This window comes from Pseudorasbora parva, chromosome 20, assembly GCF_024679245.1.
Source record: "Pseudorasbora parva isolate DD20220531a chromosome 20, ASM2467924v1, whole genome shotgun sequence".
Classification (NCBI taxonomy): Eukaryota; Metazoa; Chordata; class Actinopteri; order Cypriniformes; family Gobionidae; genus Pseudorasbora; species Pseudorasbora parva.
In genome coordinates, this window is record NC_090191.1 from 33,060,452 (window position 1) to 33,082,319 (window position 21,868).

General features: G+C 37.1%; 1 protein-coding gene and 1 long non-coding RNA gene across 4 annotated transcripts in view; one reads left to right on the top strand and one right to left on the bottom strand.

The window, feature by feature from the left end:
• tmem178bb (transmembrane protein 178Bb) overlaps positions 1–21,868 on the bottom strand; it is a 99,755-nt gene that overhangs the window by 52,472 nt on the left and 25,415 nt on the right. The window lies entirely within an intron of this gene.
• Positions 1–21,868, top strand: part of LOC137048837 (uncharacterized) — an 82,985-nt gene that overhangs the window by 44,131 nt on the left and 16,986 nt on the right. For both annotated transcript variants that reach the window (XR_010899521.1, XR_010899522.1), the window contains exons 4-5: positions 6,753–6,903; positions 19,684–19,780. This is a non-coding gene — a long non-coding RNA (uncharacterized lncRNA). The remainder of the gene's footprint in view (positions 1–6,752; positions 6,904–19,683; positions 19,781–21,868) is intronic.

Genomic DNA, 21,868 nt, shown 5'->3' on the forward strand with positions numbered 1-21,868 from the left:
ACATCCATGAACCGAATCTCCCGTCCCGCCACACCCCAGAGGTGCTCTACTGGACTGAGATCTGGTGACCTTGGAGGCCATTTGAGTTTAGTGAACTCATGTCATGTTCAAGAAACCAGTTTGAGATGATGTGATTTTTGTGACAGAGCGTTAGAAGTAAGAAGTTATCAGAAGATGAGTACACTGTGGTCATAAAAGGATGGGCATGGTCAGCAACAATACTCAGGTAGGCTGTGCCATTGAAACAATGCTCAATTATAATGCTAAGTATTATAAATACTAAGGGGCCCAAAGTGTGCCAAGAAAATGTCCCCCACACCATTACACTACCAGCATAAACCGTTGATACAAGTCAGGATGGATCCATGATTTTATATTGTTTACACCCTATGGCGCAGAAAAAATCTTTTTTTTTCTCAATCTTCTATTGTCCAATTTTGGTGAGCTTGTGTGAATTGTACACCTACGAGCTACTTTATTAGGTATACCTTGCTATGATACTGGGTTGGACCCTAAATAGGCTATTATGTGTATATATTTTTATATAGGGCTACATAATTTTGTCCCATTTTATATACAGTATATAAAGAGAGACTCAGCAAGAAGGCTACTATTTCTTTGGCAATCTCTCCTTTGCTGTCTGCTTTTCTGCTCATTGTACTAATCTAAAGTCTGCAGACAGGGCTTTGGGAGTCTGGAAGAGTCTCTTACTTATTTATGAATCTCCAGCCTGTCTCACTTTGTTTTAACTATCATAGAGTGAAAAAGGGCATTTATATTTTCTTTTCTTTTTTCCCTGATAAGTGTTTTTTTTTTTTTTTTTGTCCCTGCAAGGGCATTTTCAGCTGTTTACTCTAGGATTAATCACTGCCATTATCCACAACTAATGTGTCTGCTCAGCCGAATTTCCAAATAAATAAATAAATGCATTTTAAATAATCCATTTGCGGCACGTTTCACACATTACCAACTGAAGTGCGAAGGCGCCGTCACAAAATGAATCACCCTTGAACCTCATATTTAAATTTCCTGCTTTGGAATGTCACTCTCTCATTTTTCCAATGTCTTGGTCAATAATTCATGAGCCCTTCACTTCACTTTTCACACCCTCTGCTAATGAGCAAAACCTTTCTAAGAAAAACCTCTGATTCACAATATTGACAACTCAGTATTATATAGGACTGTTCAACTATGTCAATAAGGTAACAGATTACAAATACAATAGCCTGAATTCTTACTTGGCCTGGGATCAATGATGTGTCAGTGTCCTCATTACATGTAAACTGGATCAATGTTGTGTGTGGTGTACCATAATATCACGAGGTATATGCAAAGTCACCAGTGTTGCAGCTTTAATATTGCAAAAGGGATTAACTTTATCTCCTCTTTGAAAGTGGCACAGAGAGATTTATGTAACCCATTAATTTTTATGTAATATAAGAGCAGAAGTTAATATGCTCTAACATGTCATTTTAAAACAGTAGATTAAAAAAACTTGTGCCACAATTAGCACAACTGTTTATATATTTAATAACTCCAACTAGGCTATAAAATTAACCAAATTCTTTAGGCCTATTTAATGTTTTATTTTATTTTAGCGATAATGACTGGCTACTAAACAAATAAGTAAATCAAGGGGGAAGAAATTATCTGTGATATTTTAGTATCATTGAGCTATTATTATAGTTTTTGGTTTACATTTTGAATAAGTTTTTATATTTAGCATTTAAGTTAAAGTTTAAATAATCCTGTTAAAATAAAATATATTTTTTATTTTTAAAATAGGACTATATTGTTTTTTATTTTAGTTTTAGATATACATCAAACAAATCTAAGCTAAATATTTTTAAATTAAATTTTGGTGATCCCAACCCCCACAGAGAAATAATAAAATATTTATAATTAAAATTAAATATATATATAATAAAAATATTTTCCCACAGAAAACCACGTTTGACCAATCAGAATCAGGTTTTCCAGAGACCTTTGTAATAAATGAATATAAACGAATATAAATATATTTATATTTATATATGAATATAAAATGAATCTGACATGTAATTGTACATCCCCATAAAATGTTTAATATGTATAGACCGCTTTATTATAGGCTAGGCCTTCTTAAGAGTAAAAAAAAAAGCCATGTCAAATTATAGCAGTGGCTTAATCTTGAATCTTGACCTCTTTGTCAGGAGATATTCTCCGTCATTGCCGCTGACACTACAGGAGTGTAGTGTGCACACTGAACTGAGGGCTTTATCCTTTCTAGTGATGTAGCTGTTTGCTAAGCAGTAACGCAGTTGTGGAGGCGAGAGTGATCAGGTGCCGGGGCTGATGTGATGCTTTTCATATTTATTTCCATTAATCATAAACTCCCCCTCTGCTACAGGCCTGTAGCCGTGCTGCTGCCATGTGCTGCAATTCTCTTTGTTCAGTGGAAAGCATTAGTCATCATTACGCTGTTCCTGTTGCCTTAGTGTTCGAGTCAAATACACTGCCAAAGCTGTTTCTCAGAAGAATGACAGATAGATTTGGTGTTTGTTTCTAATTATGGCCCATGTAATCTTCTCTTTTCTGCTGATACAATAAACAAACTTCATGATGCTAAGGATCGCCGAAAGGTTTTATAGGAACGCCTACCCAAGTTATAAAGTCTATTTATTCGTTTGAGAACGATGCAAAATATGAATTAATTGACGTTTCTACTGTCAGTGTACTAAAGCTAAAAGAAATTAAATATTATCAGGAAACTTTGGATTAAGTTAACAGTTTTTTTAGCACTCTACTGAAGGAATATTAGGTGTATAAACTTGATTTATTTATTTTCATTTATAATTTAGTTTATAGTTTAGTGATAATGACCAGCTTTATACCAAAAATTAAAAAAGGGACAACATTTATTTTAGCTATATATATATATATATATATATATATATATATATATATATATATATATATATATATATATATATATATATATATATATATATATACAGTGCCTTGCAAAATGAAATTTATTGGATATTTCAAACTTTTTTTAACAAATCAAAAACTGAAAAATTGGCCGTGCAAATTTATTCGGCCCCCTTAAGTTAATACTTTGTAGCGCCACCTTTTGCTGCGATTGCAGCTGTAAGTCGCTTGGGGTATGTCTCCATCCGTTTTGCACATTGAGAGACTGAATTTTTTGCCCATTCCTCCTGCAGAACAGCTCGAGCTCTGAGGTGGATGGAGAGCGTTTGTGAACAGCAGTTTTCTGTTCTTTCCACAGATTCTCGATTGGATTTAGCTCTGGACTTTAACTTGGCCATTCTAACACCTGGATATGTTTATTTTTGAACCATTCCATTGTAGATTTTGCTTTATGTTTTGGATCATTGTCTTGTTGGAAGACAAATCTCCGTCCCAGTCTCAGGTCAGACTCCATCAGGTTTTCTTCCAGAATGGTCCTGTTTTTGGCTCCACCCATCTTCCCATCAATTTTAACCATCTTCCCTGTCCCTGCTGAAGAAAAGCAGGCCCAAACCATGATGCTGCCACCACCATGTTTGACAGTGGGGATGGTGTGTTCAGGGTGATGAGCTGTGTTGCTTTTATGCCAAACATAACGTTCTGCATTGTTGCCAAAAAGTTCAATTTTGGTTTCATCTGACCAGAGCACCTTCTTCCACATGTTTGGTGTGTCTCCCAGGTGGCTTTTGGCAAACTTTAAACGACACTTTTTATGGATATTTTTAAGAAATGGCTTTCTTCTTGCCACTCTTCCATAAAGGCCAGATTTGTGCAGTATAAAATTGATTGTTGTCCTACGGACAGAGTCTCCCACCTGTAGATCTCTGCAGTTCATCCAGAGTGATCATGGGCCTCTTGGCTGCATCTCTGATCAGTCTTCTCTTTGTGTGAGCTGAAAGTTTAGAGGGACAGCCAGGTCTTGGTAGATTTGCAGTGGTCTGATACTCCTTTCATTTCAATATTATCGCTTGCACAGTGCTCCTTGGGATGTTTAAAGCTTGGGAAATCTTTTTGTATCCAAATCCGGCTTTAAACTTCTCCACAACAGTATCTCGGACCTGCCTGGTGTGTTCCTTGTTCTTCATGATGCTCTCTGCGCTTTAAACGGACCTCTGACACTATCACAGTGCAGGTGCATTTATTTAAAAAATGAAAATTTGATGAATAGAATAGGTGGATTCCATTCATCATAATTAGTCATTTAGGTCAGCATTGGATCATTCAGAGATCCTCACTGAACTTCTGGAGAGAGTTTGCTGCACTGAAAGTAAAGGGGCCGAATAATTTTGCACGCCCAATTTTTCAGTTTTTGATTTGTTAAAAAAGTTTGAAATATCCAATAAATTTCATTCCACTTCATTATTGTGTCCCACTTGTTGTTGATTCTTCACAAAAAAATACAGTTTTATATCTTTATGTTTGAAGCCTGAAATGTGGCAAAAGGTCGCAAAGTTCAAGGGGGCCGAATACTTTCGCAAGGCACTGTATATGTATATGTGTCTTATACAAAGCAGAGAGTGAGTTTTGCAATTCATAAGACATTGTGCACTAATAGACCTTTATGACATACTGTAGCAAAAGATCAGCAGAAGGCATGTTATGAACGCTTTATCAAAGCTGGAGTAAGCCATGCTTGACACTAACAGTCCCACAGCGGCATTATCATCTAGCTGACTCATAGTGTTTGACCCGACACTCCACAATCTAATTATAAATGTGCCTCATGGTGGTCTCTGTCCTTATGATCAAGATAACGGCTGTTGATAAAGACTGAGAGAGGCTTTTGGCATAACTCTGTCTATGAGTCAAGATTCTGCTTCACCCACATGCATATGGACTTCAAAGATCCCTGTCATCATACAATCTGTTTTTTTTCCCCCTCTTTGCCCCCACGGTGTAATGGCTGGCATAATGCATGTGTGGCTTTATTATTTTTCAGTTAGAAGCATTGCTGGAAAAGCACAGTGCTAATGACTGTGTGCATTTGAGTTAATTTCTCTTTGTTTTTGTTTTCTTTTTATTGTAATTTTTTTTACTGTGAGTTTTTCCCAAGGTTTATTTTTCTTCATTATGCCCTGATGGAGTTTGGGTTCCTTTCCACTGTCACCTTTGTCTTGGCTTGCTCAGTTGGGGACACTACATTTTCAACTAAATATCCAAATAAATTGAATTAGTAAACTAAATTAACTATATCTACTAAATTACTGGTCTGCCTACACTGTCGCTATATGACAATTGAAATGAGCTGGATGACATCACCGTTTTCTCCAGACTGGATGTACAGCCGATTCAAATTCTGTTGCATTATTTTCCTGTTCCTGCTTTGAAACAATCGGCATTGTAAAAGCGCTATATAAATAAAGTTGACATGACATATAATTGAGTCAGTTTCTGTGCAAGCTAAGCGGCACTTTCAGTGCACCACCTACTGACTTCAGCCATAAAAGTGTGTAAAATAAATATGGAAAAAAGACCTTTATAGAAGGCATTATATAATAAATGATGTAAATGGGAGGGATTAACCAAGTGACAAATACATCTGTTGTATATCTGTTTGTCATAGGTTAATCTAAAACGAATATGAAATCATTCATGAAAACCAGAAAATGATGGCATTTACTGTAACATCTACTGGTTGTGTACTGTACTCTGTATGTACTGGTTTACTTTTGACATTTAGTTTAGAGGTTTTTGTTATTAAATTGCTTACATTTTAAATGTATTATTAAATGTTATATATATATATATATATATATATATATATATATATATATATATATATATATATATATATATATATACACACACACACATTACAAAACATAAAAATTCTAAAATATTTTATATATGTTTTTAATAAATATATTTTATTTTGTTGTTGTTTAAATAATCTATCTGCCTGAAATTTAGTATTGAGGTATTTACTGTATGTATTATTAAAATGCTTATTTTATATAAAAAATTATAAATAATAATAAATTATATATGCATACTATTTTTATATACCATATAAACCCTCTATATACTCATAATATTGTGACCACTGACAGGTGAAGTGAATAACACTGACTATCTCTTCATTACGGCGCCTGTTAGTGTTGGGATGTTTTAGGCAGCAAGTTAATAGTTTGTCCTCAAAGTTGATGTGTAAGAAGCAGGACAAATGGCCAAGCGTAAGGGATTGCTAGGGTCATCATGAAGCATCTCCAAACAGCAGCTCTTGTGGGGTGTTCCCGGTCTGCAGTGGGCAGTATCTATCAAAAGTGCTCCAAGAAAGGAACAGTGGTGATCCGCGACAGGGTCATGGGCGGCCAAGGTTCATTGATGCACGTGGGGAGTGAAGGCTGGCCTGTGTGTTCCGATCAAACAGACGAGCTACTGTAGCTCATATTGCTCAAGAAGTTAATACTGGTGCAGATAGTAAGGTGTTGGATACCACAGCACACCTTCAGGAGTATAGTGCAGTCCATGCCTCGACAGGTCAGGGCTGTTTTGGTCAACACAATATTAGGTTATAATGTTATGCTTGATCTGTTTATTATATGCATTTAATAAATGCTTTATGTTTTTTTTTTTTTTTTTTTTTTGTGCAGTCTTGCACAAAAAAATTGCTAAAATTATTTTGTTAACTGCCATCAAAAAAATATTTTGTATGTTTCTAAAGGCAAAAATGTTCTCACACACTTGATTCCAGAGCAGGGTAAGATGACTCTTTGTGCCCACTCTGTTTATTCCTCCAGACCTGTATATCGCTGGCAGAGACGGGTATGTGGAGCTGCCAGATGGACGCTGCGGTGCAGTACACGCCCTGACCTCATTATTTGGTGACCCAGATTGCGGTCCATCCCTCCCCAAACCCAAACCAAGCTGGATTAACGGCGAAATACACCAGTTAAGTGCGTTGGTTGGTTGTAAGGGGGGGTGTGGGGATGTTATAACGGTCATGTATTTACTGACCCAGCTGATGTTTCATTGTCTCCATAATTACAACACAGCACATCAGCGGAAGGTTTGTGCAGGTAGTTCAGTCGCTGCAGGAAACATGACAGATAGATTGTCTCTGCTGTACAAGTAAAGTGAAATTAATTTAGAGATGCTTCATGCAGCGGCTGAGCACGACATAATGATGAATGTAATGTGCAGTTAATTTTGCCACTGCGCAGATGTCATTGAGGACAATCTTGTTTACAGTTAACAGTGGATGCTGAAGAACGGCAATGTCCTTTAAACTTACAGTAAGCTTGAATATAGCTAATTGTGACTGTATGGCTGGAAGAGAAAGCTGTTTTGTCATCCGCGCAGTATTGACCAAGTACTATCCTGTTTCTATTATTATAGTAGCTTTGGATAATAGAGTCTAATAAACCAAGTGAAGATGGTTCAAATTAAGTGAACCTCGATGGTACTTACTTTATAACTACCCACACTGCAGAAAAAAAGCGAAAGGTTTCCTATGATTTTGATACTGCATTTCTGTATTGGTTTTTTAGATGAATTAGTTCATTTGATTCTGTTCGTTTCAATTATTCCTTTGAGTCACTTAGAAGTGCCACATGAATTGCTGCAAGAATGACTGTATTTTATGTTTATGATTTTTGGAATAAAATACATTTTATTAGGCATGTTTCTGTCAAAATACAATAATGAATTAATTCATGTTCTTCAAACAGCTTAAATACCTTTTCTTTTTCAAATCAAATCTTTTTGTCCTTTTGTGTTAAATTTTTATACTAAATTACATTTTCATAAATGCACTACTATTCACAAGTTTGGAGTCAGTAATATAAAAAAAAAAAAAGAAATGAATATATTCATTAATAAATATTTCTTGGGCATCAGATCAACATATAATGATTTCTGAAGGCTCATGTGACACCAAGCGGCAACCTCCCGTGATCTCTCTTGAAGCCAATACGGAAGTGATGTAAACTGCAATTCCTCGAGTGCAATTCCTCGGCTCCAGAAGGGAGCAAAATCTCATTGAGCCCAATGTTAAAATTATCAACTTTACAGCAGAAAAAAAACTTGTTTACAGCCTGGTAAAAATTGTGGTTTTGGTCTATATGGCTAATTTTGCCCGTCATGACAACTGTGAGGGGTGGATTTTTTTACTCATTCGTTTACATTATATAAAGCCTTAAAGTTATGCATAATTAAGGGAGGGGTTGGTGGATATTTATCCACCATCTATAGTCACTGCGTCACCTAAGCTCCGCCCACATCCCGCCTCTTTGCTCATTTTCTGTTATCCGGGCGTGATGTTATCCACAATGACGCGTTGCCAAGATGTTAACGCCCAGCTCGTCTCTACTTTATGCTTTAGAACAGCTTATCGGAATCCTATAGGTAACGTCACTGACAATATGTCCATATTTTTTTAGTCTATGTGTGACACCGAAAGAATAAAAAATAAAGCTTTTCTGTCACAAGAATAACTTACATTTTCAAAACATATTAAAATTGTATTACAATATTACTGTTTTTACTGTATGTTTGATCAAATAAATGCAGTTTTGGTGAGCATAGACATATTTCGAAAACATTTAAAATGTCTTACCAAATCCAAAACTTTGAACCGTTTATATATCTGCCATCATAAGTACCATCATAATGAATAAATAATTGTTCTTGTGAGAACCTTGCCAGAATATTATTGTCCTTTTTAATTGTGCAGCATCATTAACTATTGTTTTATAACTATAGTTGTAACTTTTGCAATGGTAAATTTTTGTATGGCCCACCGTTTTACAATGAAGTGAAATTATTCGAACGAATCATTAAAAAGAATCAGTTCCTAAGAATGACTCAATGGAATAGACTAGTGGTTGTACTGGAACATTGTTAATGTTAAGCCCATATCTATATTGAGTACACAATTACCTCCGCTATACAACACTGTACTCGATACAATAGTGTATCGAATCAGCGGTTCGGATCGCCAAAGTCACGTGATTTCAGCAGTTTGGAGGTTTGACACGCGACCGAATCATGAATTGATACGCTGATTCAGTAACCGAGGCTTCAGAAAGACATGTTTTGAAATCAGCCATCACTACATAAGTTCTTATTTCGTTTTTTTGCGCTCAAAAACTATTCTCGTTGCTTCACAAAATTATTGTAGAGCCACTGTAGTGAGATGGGCTTTGTAACGACGTCTTTAGTGCCTTTTATGGGTCTTGAGAGAGGAAATGACATTGTGGCCAATTTTCATTTGTGTTCCGAAGGTTAACGGAGGTCTTACGGATCTGGAATGACATGAGGGTGAGTAATTAATGACAGAATTTTTATTTTTGGGTGACCTAATCCTTTAATATTCAGATTTTGCGATCGAAGACCCACCGGAAAACAGTGTGGCATGCCTTCAGGAGGCAATGATAGGGAACACTGAGCCTGGTTTGCTATGGATCATGTTGAGAGTTTTTAACTCTGCAGCATCATGCTGTCTTTGAAGGGCCATGAAGCCTTCCCTCAGGAGTGGCTTGTCTCTTGTAATTCACCAGAATCAGTATGGCAGAAGCCCTCAAGCCACTATGTAAGAGAATGAAGATGGATGAATCCGGGCTGGTGTGTGGTATACGCCGGCCGGCTGTTCGGCTCAAACTCACAGAGGATAGCAGAACTCACTCTGATCCAGTGGAAAAAAAATAAATAGCCAATCTATTCACACTTCAAAGTCTGTGGGCGTGCAATAGCGCTAATCAGCCGTGCACAATATGCTAGAGCAGCGTTCTCTTCGTAATGGTATTCATTTTATAACTAGGCTATAACCTTGTTTATCAAGTTAATTGTCAATCTTTTAAAGTCAATTTTCAGTCTTTGGCAAGCTGTCAGAGGGTGTTGCGAGCGTCAGTCGCTGCGTTTGTCTCGGTCAGTTTGCATGTAATTAAGAACGAGACGATTATAAAGAAGCATTATCATTATCTGTTGTGAGCAGGAGATGGAAGTATAGGCAGACGTTACTGACTGATAGTATCTGGACACTGTCACAGAGCTGCTTAATTAAAGGTCTGAAAATGGCTGCCAACACACTGTCCTTCAATCCTGTAGGAGAAAACCTCGCACTGCCATTAAATATTTTTGCTGACGTGCGCAGCAAATAGATAATGGTACTCGCAATGCTAACTTGAGGCTCCCGCGAGATGCATTTAGTTTGAGGAGCCTTTGTCTGGAGGTTGAAAAGTTGTCATATCTCTTTTCTACATCTCCTTTTTAGAGTTAAATATACACTCGATGAAATCCAGTGGTGTTAGAGGGATCCATATAGTCAAAAAAAGTGAAGAATATGGGATGCTAATGATGCTAACAGACAATAGCACAAGCTACTTTAATCTTTTTCCACACCAGGTGAAGATTATCAGCCACAAACTAAATTTTACTTTAATTAATTCTTGTTCAATGGGCAAAAATATTACTACTTTCACTGAGGTAAATGTTGCAGCTGAAATAGTTTTCAGCATGTTTAGCCAGACTGTTTGTTTGGCCATGAAACCAAACTGTCTGGCTAAACAGTCTGCTTTATAATCATCTTGTTCTTACATTTAAAGGTGTGCTTCATAAATTTTCCCTCATTACACAATGTCCCTGCATTTTACACAAAAAAGTAATAGCACTTTTAAAAAATAAAATAAAATAACACCTATATATTAAAACCTGTATTGCACAGATCTAAAATAATGTTACACATCAGATGTTTTCCCCAAACAGTTAAACAAGCACTCACTTAAGACATAACACATAATGTTTGATTCAATACTCACCAAGATAGATATTTTTAATACTGTATTTCTGTGTATATTTGTCCATACATTCATGGACAGAGGAAAGGTACTCCTCTCTGAAAACGTACACATAAAGATACTTTTAGATGTTTAATTGCTATTTGAAGCATTGCTTTGCCGGTAGCTCGAAATTATCCGGTGCTCATTCCGACTAATTCCTGCCAGCACTGTCACATGTTTAAAATGATGTACACCAAATTAAGACATAATCAGTAGCCTAATAAAAGTAGCTTCTTTTTCTTTTCTTTTTTTACATACAGTGGGTCTCCTCATGGTTGCAGCCATTTTGAGATCACATGACTAGTGGATTTCTAATTGTTTATCCTGGTAACTTTTAGTTTGTGGAATAAATAAATAAATGTTTTAAACAAGATTACAATGTCATAAAAGATTGTTTTGTGTGATGCCACATCTAAACCTATAGGTGTCAGTATTAAGTAATTACTGAGTGCTTCTTTGAACCATATGGTAATTCCCAATAAATGTACCAGCCAACTGGCCAGATTGTATTTACTCATATAAGCTGAATTTAACTCTCAGGAGGTACTTCATGAGTGTTAATTTTGTGTCCTGTTTGCACGTTATGAAAAGATAAAACTGTGGAGCATATAAATTCCTGAGAAATTCTTGAAGAAATGAAGAAAGCAATTGGCTGGAAACCCTTTATTAAGAGTATAATTAAGAGGTCCAAAAATGGATTGTTTGGACAGAAGATTGTGTTTTCCTTGCAGAACAGCAAATAGAAACGCTGCATATTGCCTATAAATAATAAATGAGAATGTACACCGTAGTTCAACATTGGCATTGGCCTAAATTAAGTAGCAGTGAAAGTTTATATGAGACAGCAGCCTGGAATTCTTCCAAGCAGACAGGGGCATGATCTGCCACCGGCCTTAGAATCTATATGTTAAGTCTATTGATAAAGCACTTTACATGGTAAAGATAATGATAATGCCACCTTTGGGATTGCTGAGCTTTGTGTTAAGAATCAAGAGGTCAGGAGGGCAGTGTTTTCTTTTTGTTGCTATTATTAAATGATCAGATGGTTATTCCCGTGGGACGTATCTTGCGTAGATATTAATTGTCTGTTTGAATGAACTGAATGTTTGTGTTCATGGTTGGAGTGTTCGGGTTATTTTTATGGTGCCACTGCTTTAGTCACTCAGTTTTGTGGATCCTTGACGTAAGTGTTTTTGCATGCAAGGTTTGTGTGTGTGGTGTTGTTAGAAACATGAATTTGATCTGTGGGTCATAGTAATGTAGTTTCACGTAGCCTTTATAACACAGTTTTGTATATCATTGATTTACTTAACTTACTAATACATGGCTCAAACTAAACTCTAGATGAACTATTTTGCCAAAGTTTTTGGGACACCTGCTCTTACACTTAAAGCCTTTAAGACTTTCTTTTGGGGGGGGTGACATACACAAAAGTAAAGAAACTTCTGAAAAAGACAATAACTTAGGAAAGAAATAAAGTATGGTGAATCTTCCCTACATATGAGCTCTATACGGATCAAATTTTGTAGAATATCAAAGCACCTTTGCATATCCAGTCATTATTTGAGCCTCAAAAGGACTCGCTGCATCAAGCAATACATTGCAAGCACGACCTTATTGCAAAAAAGTCAGTCAGTTAATTTTGAGTTTGCCAGGTTGAAAAAAGTGCTTTCCATTTTCATGTGCATAGGAAGGCGTGACTAGGCCTGAGACTACTGGTAATGTTCTGCCTGTCCGTTTTTCGTAAGACAGTACTCTGTACTCAGTATTTTTAGCTTAAACTTTGCTTAAAATCCCTGCCAGAAGTGCACATTAGATTGTCCGCAAATTCTTAGACCGGGAGCCGTTCTGTATTTGGCTGTGTGTAGATAAAGCAAGCTCACAGGAAGTCAAATCTAATTCTAGGCAAAACCTTTCATCTCAGCTGGTCATAATAGACTCCAGGATTACAGGACTAGCCACACTTCCAAATGCATTTAGCAGACTAAAGTGGGATATTTCCTGTTTTTGGGGATGAAAATGTCAAACCTGGCCCTTAGGTAGAGGCAACCTTTGCTGTTTCAAATCTCAACTCCAGATAGACGTGGGACTTGCCTAAATGAAGTCTATGGGAATAGGCAAGGGACTGCACTTTTGACCTTTGGTGAGGTGTAGTTAAAGAGTCACATCAACCACTTTCGTTCCTGCTTTTGCAAACACCCACATTTTTCCTATTCTGTCCATAAATATGAGCAATTTACTTTGCAGTGCTTTGAGAGCAACCGAGAGAGAGAAAGACCATTAGCTTGGTCTTTCGGGATTTTTGCACTGGCTCCAATCCAAGAGGGTTATGAAGCTGCGGAGAGGATAAACAAATATATTCCATTCACTAGGCACACACAGATGTCTTCTGAAGCAGGAAGAGAGCTGTAGGTGCATGTAGAGCAGCTGGACAGGTGGAGGTGGATGTATTCACGATAGATACACAGAGTTGCTGAGCTGAGATCCTGCCAGAGCATTTCACTTTGACCACGTCAGACTTGAAGTAACACCATTGCTAAAGTGATGTCTCTAGAAGCCACACTTGATCTGTGGCAATGTAATGCTAAGCCAATTTTGGAAAGAATAAACACTACTGGGATCATTGAAGTGTAAAACCTACACAAAAGGTTGACATATAAGAGAGCTGACACATTATGACTCAAACATTAGCACAGCACACCTAAATCAGGCAGTGAGATGAAAATCTGGGTCAGGGAAAATCAAAGGCCTCAGGATTCAGTGCTTTACCGTTCCATCTGCTTACTATGGATGGTTGCTCACCCTACACTTCCATTTCACTAGTCATCTAGAAGAATGTGTCTTGTATATCCCGAAAGTCCACTCTCTGCTCCAGGCAATCACTTGCACTGTCTCCTTCCTCTTGTTTTTGGTCAGTAACTAACTAAAAATAGTGATGGTACTTACTTAAAGCGTTACTTCACCCAAAAATGTTCATGTTGTTCCAAACCCGTAAGACTCTTCGGAAAACAAATGAAGATATTTTTGATTAAAGCCAAGAGCTCTCTGCCCCGTCCATAGAGAGATATTAACACTTTTAAGGCCAAGAAAGGTAGTAAAGACATCGTTAAAATAGTCCATGTGACTACAGTTGTTCAACCTTAATAAAAAACAAACTAAAATAATAACTTTATTCAACAATTTCTTCTAGTCTGTCAGAATCTTACGCTGTTGACGTAGTGTACAGGGTTGCCAACTCTCACGCATTTGACGTGACACACGCTTTCAGGCTCTGTGTCACGCTCTCACTCCGCCTAACTTAATCCCACGCTAAATTGCCAAACCTGCTTTTGATATTAAACAAAGCTAAGCTTTTTTTTATTTTTTTATGAGAAATTCAAACAATAAATAGCGTTTTGGTGGTAATGTGGCATAATGCTAAAGCCAGAGGTGTTGAAAAGCGGCATGCTCTCGTCTTCCTGCGGCGCACGCGGTCACGTGGCTGTTGTCAATGCATTTGAATGGCTTAAGCGAGCAAGTTTTGGTTAACAATACAGCTTATTAGTGTGCATTGATTATTAAGTCAGCCATATTTACAGGATTGTTTTATTATGGAGAGTGATAGAGATTATAACATTAAAGTTATTCTTGTATTTAGCTCTGAGGTATTTCTTACTAATTGGTCACACTCATACTCATTGATGGTCAAATGGTTATGTGACCATACACCATAACTATTTTTCAATTAAATAAATGTTGCATATTTTAGTTCAGTAATATTTATTGATTTTTTTTAGGAGATCTTTTGGTACTAAATACTATTTGTGCAATAATTATTGTCAATTAATGACCACTTAAAATATTTTTCTTCTAATATTTTTATTGTTTATATTCCAACTAGTGTAGTAATTAAGGTTAAAATTGAGAATTCCAATTCAAAGAGGCAAATTAGTCATTTTGTCTCATTTTTAATGCCATTAACGTAAGGTGCCTTATGGATCTTTAATAAATATACATCTAATCTAGTTGCTCAAAAGAGTATTGCAGTCTTCCATTTAAATATATATTTAGATATGATCAAACACTAGATTTCTTTAAATGTGAAATTTTAAAATGTTAATAACTTGCATCCTAATATTTTTAGAGATTAATGATACTTATTTAAGCACACACAACTGAATATTAATGAATTCAAGCACATATAATTTGACCCAAGAAACGTTTAAAATAGTGCTAAGACAAACTCATTTTTCTTTATTATGTACAGTAGTACATAATCCAAAAAAAAAGTGCATCAGTGCATCACTGCATCACGCATCATGCACTGAATCCCCCAAAAAAGTCTCACTCCAACCAACCATGAGTGTAAACAGTGCAAAGCTTGCTTCCTAGTTCTGCAGCAGAGCGGCGCATACACATGCGTTGTGGTGCTCACGTGAACAGCGTCGGCCAGTGGTAAGCCAGTCTTCTGGAAGAACTGCACTGTTACATATGAATTGATTAAGTGGAAATAAGGAGCAGCATTGGGTCAAGTCTTGTCAACATGTGATCTCTTAGCACGGCATATTTGCTCCTTAGTCCCACAGACAGTTTCTTGGCATCCTTCCTAAGTACTAATACATGCCTAACAACATGGGCTGCCTCTTTACAGTGTGCCATGCTGGCGTGGCAATATAATTGCAAAAATGCCATCATGCCATTAAAAGATAATTAGAAACAGGGTCCAGATTTAACTCCTGAATCTCGGATGAATTAAGGGAATGTACCACCTCTAAATTCATTTTTACCTCCCAGAACATTATTTTGCATAGGTTTCAATAGAAAAACTTTTTTTTTTTTCCAAATGACAATGTCATTTTAGAACTGTTTGTTTCCTTCCATCAGGAGCATTACCTAAAAATGCTCTTTATGGAGGAAACTCATTAAATTTAGAAACTGGGCTTAAATCTCTGACCACTGTCTACATTAGCTAGGCACCTACAAGGCCAATTTAGAGTCCTTTGAATTTGGTAGCCAGAGAGAAATGAAACTATCTCTTATAAATCTTTTCCAGCCGTGTTGAAAAGAGCTTTAAGTCTAATGTGCTAAGCAAAGCACGCATATACACATTTTCCAATCGAGGTCTGCTGACCCACTGAGATCTTTAATTGATTGACTGGCTTGCAAATTTCCAGGGCAAGAGACTCGGGGAGGCCACTCGATCAATTACTCTGCTGAGAGTCACGTTACGACAAGACTTGATGGCTAAGCTTGTCTCCTGGGAGGATCTGTCTCTAATTTTTCAGGGTGTAATTACTTTTTCAAGGAATGAGTATTCTTTAAAAATGTAATGGTATTTAATACATTTATTGTAATATATAATTTTTGTTTAAATCTTTTTTGTTGCATAACTGTCATTGCATGCTAAGTATTTACTTAGCAAAAACAGCTGAGTAAAATAGTCCACAGCAAAAATAGAACGTTCTGTATAATGAAAAAAGTGATCGCAAAAGCAAAAAATTGGAAGACCAAACTACGTCACTGGTGTGTGCATGAGTGGCACTGAGCCAACCTATGAGTAACTAGTTTACTTGTCCAACAGTTTGTCCAGTGGGTTTTTCAGTGCTGTGTGGTTTAATTAGAGCATTTAGCCTCTAAAAATCCCATAAATTTGCCGCAGGGTGCATAAGGATGAGCGAGGATTATTACACCAAGTAGTTTGGCATGCAAATGCAGGGGAATTGAGCATTTAAAAAAATACATACATTTAATATTAATCACTACATCTTATCGTTCAATGCCAATAAAAACCCCATGAGTGTTTAAGGTTGCAGACACCTATAATACTGTAATGTGTTACACATACAGACTGAATTATGCAAAGCAAAAAGCTGTTTGAGAGTCAATAAGTATGCATAAACCCGCCCTGAGCCTTTTTGCCCCACTTCCTAGAGCTTGAAAGCTTGTGTTCCCTTCTTTTTGATCTGCTCCTTTCTCACTATTTTAGTGAAGCTGGGTCGGCCAGCCATTTAATTAATGTGAACAGAACGTTACTCTCTCCATCCGTCTTTCGCTGCGTGCTTCGCGCCGACTTTGAGTGGTATGTTATCTTCCACTTTCCCAGAGCAAACCTCGTTGTTAATTAAAAGCTGCCAAGTCCTTCTTACGGTGCAGCCATTTGAAATGAAGCCTTTCTGGGAACTACAGCCGTGCGCCTTTCCCCCTGAAGAGGACGAATAGATCCTCGGCACATCCATCTCTATCAGAGTGTGTGTGTTAGCCGCTGTAATGTAAAATAACAGCTTTAAAATGGCGGTAGGGCAAAACGCCCCATAGATTATCTTTTGACTCACTTTTGAATGAGCGGCAGCCGCAAAAAAATGGTGTCCGATAGCAATTAAAGCTTGAGGCACACTGTGCTGAATGTCATGCGACGTGGTGATGCCATTGATATCAGTTTTCTGGCTGAACTAATTTGGATTTATAACAAGCTAAGCAGGCCCTGAGCATAAAACAACTCAATAACAGTGAAAATCATCAATCGATGCATGTGCAAACAAGATGAGTTAAATCCAATGCCAGTCGTTCTCTCCACAAAGTCTTGGAAGCTAAAAGGTAGAAACAAGAAGAAATGCTGTTTGTTTTAAATACGTCATTGCCGGGAGGCTTTGGCGGACAGCAGTGCCATACATTAATCAAGTTATTTCAGTCTCTGCGTCCCTGCTGGCTGCCTGAGAGGAATAGCCTCACACCAGTCTCTAAACAGGTATGGCAGATGCTGCTGGTGCGTTTCACTACAATTCTCTCATTAGACGAGAAGTAGTAATTTAATCTTGGTTATTAGCATTTTTAAACATGATGAAATACAAGAAGCTTTATTGAAGAGAATAAACGGAAAGCTTTGCAGACTAGATATCAATTTAAATGGATAAAATGGGAAAAGATCCAACATTTTGGGTGAATGTATTCGTTGGTGAAGTTAATATTATTTCTGTGGTAAATTAAATGGGTATTTATTGGGCTATGATAATATTTCAGAATGTCCCACATTCTAAAAACATTTTCTTACCCACGGCATGGATGTATTTTAAATGATTTTCCACTTTTTGTCTCATATAGACGCATTTATATTTAAACCTAATCATGGAAAACGCCATGATTATATTCAAAACGCCAAAATATATTCGAAACAGTTGAATATATTTGTCTAGTTTTCTGCTTCTGCACAGCTGATTATGTGTCCTTAAAACCAAAATAAAGGCTAAAAATGTAAATTGTATGTAAAATCTGCCTTTTTCTGCACAGTAAGTCAGAACTGGATGATTTGTGCTTCACTGGTCTCATTATAATTTTAATAAGTTCTTTTAATTCAGAATTTGAAAATGCACCTAACGTAATATGCAAGCATTAAATTCATAAATCCCATTTTATTTGTGCAGAATTGTCATGTGGTGAGGTTAGGGGACTGTAATAATGTTGAAGGGACACATTAGCATGCATATTTGCAAACTTCACGATTTGTGTGAATGCCAAGAAAGTCAAGCAATTTATGGAGATTAGATATTTTAATCTATTGACAGCCATAGTTGTTACGCATGCAGCAATATGCTCATGTTTTCTTGCTTGGTCTTCGGGCTTTCTGAGCACGAAAGGTGTAGGAATAGCAGAAAGAAAAAATGATCCATAAACACAGTGACTTTGTAGGCTGGCACCATGGTGCGTGCCATCTTTATCCACAATCTGGTATGACTGCTTCCTTCCTGTATGTCACCTCACAGATGGGCAATTACTACGGTGCTGTCAGTCCATTTGTACACTGTAACTACTTCACGGATTACCATCTCACTGAAGGCAAAAGCTGCCTGCTTGTCAAATGAACATATATTTGGCTGTGTGACTAGAAATATGTGCTCTCACTTTGCTATAAGTAGCAAATACTGCAGGATTTTGTGTAACGGTGTGTTTCCAATTTTGCATTACATTCACTTTTATGCCTTGCAAATTTAAATGTTTAGTCTTCTGTGATGTATTTTAAATCATGCTGCAAATTCTGCCATCAAGACAAGTGTTATCTAGCTGGCTAATATGGATGAGGACTACATCCGTAAGAATGTATTGAAAATAAACATTTATATGTTGTGGTGAGGCCAGTGAAAATGTTAGCAGGGTGAGTTTAAAAAGCAGAAACTATAAAGGTATGAATGAAACAGTCATTTCTTCACTCAAATTGTCAAGATTTCTGCCAGCATTTGACATTTTCCCTATCAAACACTGAATTTACTGTTTATATGCAGTGTGCAGTGTTTCCGTGACTGTACAAAGCACACAAATATGAGTATGTGATTGGTTGTCTGTTGCTAAGCATCTAGCTGTAACATTCCAACACTGCATCGTTTCAAACTGTACCAGTTTGGCACCACAATCAACCTGCTAACTAAACCATTAAACCATTGCACACCAAACAAGCGGATCAAGACCGCTAAAAAGGTGGGTCTTCGTCCGCTTCCAAACAAACTCTGGTGCGTTTCAAATTAAATATGAAAGCAATATGGACTAAAGACGAACAATAAATGGGAAAAAAAAGATCAGACCCTAAAAAGGACAGAATGCTCACGCATACCTGTTTTTTCAGTGTTAAAAATGACAAGTGGACCAAGTGGGGTGGGGTGGGGTCATCAGAACCTAATGAACCAAGCGAACCAAACTAACAGTGTGAACACACCCTAAATTATAAGTGTGAAACGTTCCTTTACCTGGGGTTAAGGCCAGTGTGAAAAGCCTTATAGATACTGTTTGTGTGAGTGTTACTTAGAGAGGTGCTGCGAAAATGTAAAATATGTGAACATTTTAACATTCAAGCATGAAAACCTATTCTAGTAGGTTCTATTGTAAGTGCTACTGAAAATTCATATGGTTTTGTAAATCTTTTCCACAGCCCCCTGGTTGAAAAGGATAGAGGAAGACAGAAACCTCTAATGACTGGCCCACGGAGTGACTGAGCTGTCAATAGAGGACGACAGTCGGAAACTAAGGTACAGTGCTCATGAAAGCCAGAAGGATGGTCTCAAAAATTTGGAGAATAAGATGAAGGAACAATTCTTTCCTACTTTAGGTGCTTTTCCATCAAAAAAAAAGCATGCCAAAAAAAAAACAAGCCGTCCCCCTGTGAAGTTAATTATCCGCAATCATTCTGTACCAGATCTACGAATTTGTATCCCACTGAAAACAGACCATATTCTCTGCTCCTCTGTATTCGTCATGCAGTGTCAGTTCTGTGCTCTTCCATAACACATCTTACACTCCAGTGTACTTCAGCTCACAGCACACACCACATTAACACACCCCTGTACCCGCTGTTAGGAGCAGGAATTCAATTACAGACCCGATGTGGAGATGGAGAAAAAGCTGCGACCGGCTGACTGAGACTCTCTCGATCACTTCATACTGGGCTCAAATTAATGAATCTCATTCCTGGGGAAACTCAAGAGGTGGAAAGAAGCATTAAACACTCAACTTTTTCAGCAAGATCGGGAAAGTATGCAGCTCCTAATGACTGTAGTGTCGCCGGTGGCTGCCGACAGAATGTCGAATGTGGATTCTGTTTCAGTTGCTGTTGGAAACTATGCCAAGCTCAAGTAACCTAAAATCTATCAAGTCTGCTTTGCTTCTAGCGTAGGTCATTAATACCAAAGACCAAGGTTGGAAAAAGGAAGTTAAACATGGAATGTATAGGTTTCTTGACCGGTTGACTTGAGTATTTTGTCTGACAAACAAGGTTGTCTGCTGATCATGTCACACACAACAAGTTGAGCATAACAAGTAACAAGGTACTTTTCCCAGAAAACAAGTCACTGCTAACTTAAGTGAACAGTTTAGCGAATTGGTTTGTTTACAAAATTATTCACTGATTTATTTGAGTCCCAACATAAAATTGCACACATTCTAATTATTAAAATATAATCTAAATGCTGCTTTTCACCACTATGATTTTGTATAATTTGTAAAATAATAGCGTCTTTAATAATAGTCAGTTAAGCTGTTTATGCTGTCACCCTAATTGAGGTACTGTTTGGCTGTAGCCGTAATTTGTTAATTTTTTTTTAAAGAAAAATTAGTCAAATCTAAAAAGACTAAACAAACTTAACACTTTTGTTAAGGGTCCAATTCTCACTATTAACTAGTTACCTATTAGCATGCATCTGTTTATTTGGACATATAAAGTACATATAATGTGCTTTATAAGTACATTCTGCAAAACCATATTTTACTTCCCTTAATCCCTCCCAATACTTAAACGTAACTACCTTACTAACTATTAATGAGCTGTAATTAGGAGTTTATTGAGGCAAGGGGGGTGTGAGGCCCTGCGTGACTTTTATGTGTGAGGCATGGGGGGTTTGGTGCTATAGTAACAGGGGACTACTGCTGTAGATATTTAAGAGGAAAAAAATGGTTCGCTTCGTTTTTTAAAAAGCTTAACAGCTGTGTAACTGAACTGCATGCATATTTTTAAGTGATTTCTCAGTCAGTAAAACAGTTTTCAGATTTAAAAACGTTAAAAACATAGCGATAGAGAAGGGTACATTCGTTCTGCTGAACCGTTGCTGTGACAGTGAAAGAGCAGTCCAATTGAATGTGAGTGGATTTTGACTATGATGGTCCAAAAGGTGCATAACAGTTAGGCTATAGATATGCTTAATTAACCTTTTAGTGTAAAATAAAACCCTTTGTGCGTATACCGTCAGATGAAGTGCACATCCTTGAATGAGTGCGGATTTCTAGCGTATTCACTTAAACTTCTCTGGTAATATCTATGGTTTGACCCATTCCAGAGGTGGAATTTAAAGGGCAACTATTATGCAAAATTCACTTTTACATGGTGTTTGAATATAAATGTGTGTCAGCAGTGTGTGTACACAACCACCCTATTAAGATAAAAATCCACCCATTGTTTTTTTCAATTCCCATAAATCATAAGCCGTGTCTCAGAACTGATTCCTGGCAAAGTGACGTCACTTTTTACAGGCCCCGCCCCCAATTTTTTTGACAGACACTGTTGTTTAAGTAAATACCCCGCCCTGAGCGAGTTGTACATAGTCCGCCATTTTCTTACATGCTGT